This window comes from Plectropomus leopardus, chromosome 14 (assembly GCF_026936395.1).
Source record: "Plectropomus leopardus strain MGB_pleo_1.0 chromosome 14, ASM2693639v1, whole genome shotgun sequence".
Classification (NCBI taxonomy): Eukaryota; Metazoa; Chordata; class Actinopteri; order Perciformes; family Serranidae; genus Plectropomus; species Plectropomus leopardus.
Window position 1 is genome coordinate 19,378,266 of NC_142189.1, and position 5,137 is coordinate 19,383,402.

The following is a 5,137-nucleotide window of genomic DNA, read 5'->3' on the forward strand; positions in this document are numbered from 1 at the left end:
TATCACACTCCAGGAGCCTGGCAGATATCAAACACTAGGGGGCGTGTCACTATTATCACATGCTTTGAATTCAATTAGGAAAGAGAAAAAAACTTGGCTGTAGTCAGCAGTGTGGATCAGAGGAGCCAACAGTCATTACAGCCTCCATAACAAGTTCCTAAAAACAGAAATCATTATGGCAACATAAAAATACTAAGTGAAATTAAAACATTAAAAGTACTGAGTGAAATTTCTTTTTGAAATATTTTTTCTTTATTTGGTTTCACTTACAAGCAACAGTTACATTGTTATCGTCAGTTAAGTGCATTTTTTTAATGATGTAGAAACACAAAAAGCAAACAGAACCTAAAATTAAAACGCTGAATAAATATATTTAAATAAAAGAAGGGAGTTTTGGAGAAATATACATTTTCTGCTTTTTCCAAATTTTCTCAAATTAAGTTTCCTGAAGCCTCATTGAGAAGGTAATTCTTTCCGTTACAGAAAAATCATAAAGATATCTTACCAGTTTTCTGTGGATGGGGCATCTGGTTGAAGTCATTTTCTTGTAATTGCTTTTATTGCAGCTAAACTCAGTATTCCAAATAAGTATTTTAATATTTGTGGGTGTTGAAAAGTAAAAGACCAAAAAGAAGCTCATCCCTCTTCAATGTATTTTTTATTTCTAATTTGATTGTCGATACAACCAAGATATGTTTTTAATCTTTGATGGTGGCAGTTATATCACCATGATATTTCTGTAATATTCCTCTACACTCATAACTATCATTTAAGTGGCCTTTGGCATTACTGTGATATTCCCTTATTTCTCTGCGCTCATGGCACAGGCCAATTATGAGACTACGGGCGCCTGGGCATAAATATGCAAAGGGCCCCACCGCCTCTCCTGCATAGGAGCAAAACACAAAGACTTTGTGGTGGTTTTGCCTCTCTTTGTATTTGTTATGCATCTCATGGTTTTTAGTCCCTTGAAAGTCATTTTGTGTCTCTATGAGGTCATTTTGTGGCTGTTTTAGGTCTCTTCTTATGGTTGTTTTGCTTGTTGCAGTTATTTTCTGTCTCCTAGCAGTTCCTTTACAACCCTTAATTGTATTTTGTGTCCCCTTGTGGTTGTTTTTTTGTCTATTTGACCATTTGGCCATTTTGTATCCCTTTGGGGTCATTTGTGTGCCTTCCTGGTTGCATAATTTTCAGTGACATTTTAAAGTTGAAGGCCAGGGGGTCCCCTGACGCTTTGGGCCCCTGGAACTGTGCTCGGTAGGCCTGTTCAGTAATCCATCCATGCTAAAAGCTGATGTTAAAGTGGCATTTTGTATCACTGTGATATTCCTGCAATATTTGGACTTTTATATTTACTTCTTTTCAAAGTGAACTTGATCTAAAAAAACCCCCAAAACCCTCAGGTAGTTTTTGTCTCTCAAAATAAATCACCAGAAGTTTCTAGAATAACAACATCAACACGATTGAATAAATCTATTCATTTAACATCCCACCAGAATATCGTCCAAGAATGTATTTTTAAGACACTATTTTCAGCATCCATTCACTGCTTCCTCCCGGTCTCCGATATTTGTGGACTTATGCTGCTCCTTTTCAAGCCTTCGGTGATGTTTCCATTTGCTGTTCACAATAAAATATGTATGTGCTTTGACGAAACAAATGTGGCACAGATTTGTCTCGCACACTGGTTCACCGTTATTGACTCCCCTCCACACTTGAATGCGAGCCACAAGTGTTATTTTCATGACCTTCCCTTTATTCCTGTAAGTATAATACAACAAAAATTTAAATGCCTCATTTTTGTTTTTGCTCCCATTTTTCACAGGTGTAAGTTAAAGATCTTTTTTTCATGCACTCAGTGGATATATAGCTCTTAAATTCTCGTTGAAAATTAGTTAAAATCCATGTTAGTGCGCATTTGTCCTTTTCCAAGATAATCTATCCACCTTACAGGTGTGATATATCAAGATTAAATAAATTAATTATTTGTGCCCTGGGGTGATCACAATAAAAGGCCACTCTAAAATGTGCAGTTTGTTCACACAACACAAAACAACATATGTTGCAAGTTTTGAGGGAAAGCATCATTGGTATGTTGTCTGCAGGAATGTCTGCCGGAGCTGTCGCTTGTGAACTGAATGTTTACTTCACCAACATAAAACGTCTCCAGCCCCTGAGTTCGGCAGTACAAACAGGTGACCTTACAACCACAAGATAGTGTACAATGACAAACTGCTGTCAAGTCAAGACCCTTGGTGAGGACGATGAGCATGCAGATGAGCTTTCCTGAGATGGCTCCTGACAGTTTGTGCAGAAATTCTTTTGTTGTTTAGTGACCAGTTGCTGCATCAGCTGCTTTGGGTGGCTGGTCTTAACTGATCTGGCAGGTGAAGATGCTGGATGTGAAGTTGTTTTTAGCTCATGTGGTTTCATGTAGTCTAGGATTTGTAAGGCTGCGTGAATGTACTGCCAAATCAATGGAAATGATATTGAAGATGGCTCATGGCAGTGAAATAAACAGTTGTTCACGGGCAACATCTCTGTTGGACATTCATGCAGTCAGCATGCCAATAACATGCTCCCTCAAAACTTGGGACAACTGTTGCATTGTGTTATGTGATCAAACTGCACATTTTTGAGTGGCCTTTTATTGTGGCCTTCTCAAGGCACACCTGTGTAGTAATGATGGTGTTTAATCAGCATCTTAATATGCCACACCAGGTGGATGGATTATCTTGGAAAACATAGATTTTAACAAGAGAGAAGCATATCTGTTTTGAGCCTAAAAAAAGTCTAAGATCGTTAACTTAAACCTGTGAAAAATGGGAGCAAAAACAAAAGCGTTGCATATGAATTTCTGTTGTATTATACTCACAGGAAAACAGGGAAAGTGATGAAAACAACACTTGTGGCTCGGATTCAAGTGTGGAGGGGAGTCAATATCTGTGAACCAGCGTGCCAGACAAATCTACCACATTTGTTGTATCAAAGGCACGTGCATATTTTATTGTGAATTGCGAATGGAAACATCATGAAAAAAGTCTTATATCTTTAACTTAAACCTGTGAAAATGGGAGCAAAAGCAAAAGTGTTGCGTTTACATTTTGGTCCAGTATATAATAGCTTAGAGATTATAAAGTGTGTGCACATTATGCCATAAATAAAGTTTTTTCTTATTATTTTCAAGTATTTATTATGGCATGAATTTTAGTCTAAAGTTAAACCCAGAACAATCTCTTTTCCTCTTTCCTCTCTTTTCCTTGGCCACAGGTTTTCGGGCTGGCTCCACTTGACTGGATCCCCCAGCTTGCAGATGCTGCGAAAAAAAAAAAAAAAAAAAAACATCCAGAAAACTGGGCTCCAAATCCAATAACACAAGATGCAGTATTTCACTGCCTCTCTGATACGCCTCTTTCCAAGTCCTCCACTCTCTGTGTGAAATCGATTCCCAGTGTGTGGAGAATTTGCGCCCCTGTTGGCATTGTTGTGCAGAGACATGCCGGGGTTTATGATGCCCTTGGACTCCAGAAGTGCTTCCTCCCCCTCTCTTACTTACTAAACCAATCTCCACCTCATGTTCTTTTGTTTCAGTTTGTTTGTGCTCCAAAGCACTTATCTCACACATTCAGTTCGGGGACAGCTTTGTGGCTCCAACAATGAAATGCCAATGCCCAGAAAGTTTCTCCACGCTTTTTGAGAATTGCTAATTTATTATTGGACACTTTCTTACAAGTCTGTGCAGCTACAGTCCAAAAAAAGTTTTCTTCAGTCACCTACTTTTGTTGTGGTGCTTTACCATTCTGTATAGTTTATGCAGTGCAAAATGTAAACAGATTATGCGTTGGTTGCTTTCTCTCACATCTAAGGTACTCGACTAAGTTATTATTTTCTATCAGCTGCTAATGCATTTAAAAAAAAGAATTCAGCTCAAAGGGAAAATTGCTCTCTGACAGCAGTGGGCTCATTAAAAGTCTTTGCAGCCATAACCCACATTAAGAAAACTGTTTATGCATGAGCTGTGACAATGCAAGTTCTGGCTTTTCAGATTTTTAAATGCACACATGCTGCACTGTAGAGTTTCATCATCGTCAAGTGATCTCAATAGAAATCATTCAATCCTTGGAGCGATATCTTAAAAGCTATCATGAAAGGAAGATTCTTCTCGTATCTCTCTTTAATATCATCTCTTATTGTCCCCCAGCCACGAGGATGGAATGAGGCTGACTTCAATCTCAGAAAACATGATTAGTATTCAGAGCATCCCCGGACACAAACCCTCTGTGCATGATGAACATCACCTTCCTCTAACCTCCTCTATTTCAGCAGAATAAATCAAAGAGGCCCGAGTCTAATAACATGCTCATTAGATCCCTAAACATTTCCTACTATTTGTTTCACTTGTGGTGTGACAAGCTATCTCTCTGTTACTGTACCACTGTGCTTATTTTGTGCAGTTTGTGTGCAAAGAGTGTGTCTTCTATTTTTAGCTCCTAGTTCTGATTGTGGTGCTAAGATATTTCTTTGGAGATAAATCAAATGAGAGTTTGACCACCACTGCCTCGCTCTAATATCTCATTGACTCCTCTCCTCGGTGCTTGTGGTAGGCATTCAACCATAAAACCTAATCCTTTTGACTAAGTGGAATAAAAGGACACACCGAGGAGACAATATGTCCCATGTGACTTCATCCCAGGCCAACCCCGGCGCACCAGCACCCCCCACAGAGGCTCAGCAAGTCACCTTAGAGATCAGTGACTGACTCCCCAGCCACCTGCTGTATAAATATTCAATGTGCACTAAAGATAACCTGGCGCGTGCGGCATGGAGAGAGAAAGAGGTTCTGTTTGGTAGAAGAAGGGGCTGTCATTTGAATATAGTGAGTGGCTGCGTGGCGTGTTGGTCTGCAAAGGTCATGTTTGAAAGCCTGGTAAATGTTTTATAGCTCTGATCATCAGGTCTCTGTGGTAATGTTTGACTTTAATTAGAGAGAGGGAAAATAATGTGACTACAACTAAAGAATAAATAATCCTTTCAGAGCAGATTTACAGGAGGAATAATCAAAGTTTTTGTGAAAAATGTGTGATCGTGCCAGAAAAATAACTTGGGATATTTCTCTTATAATCGAGCAACGTTCCTG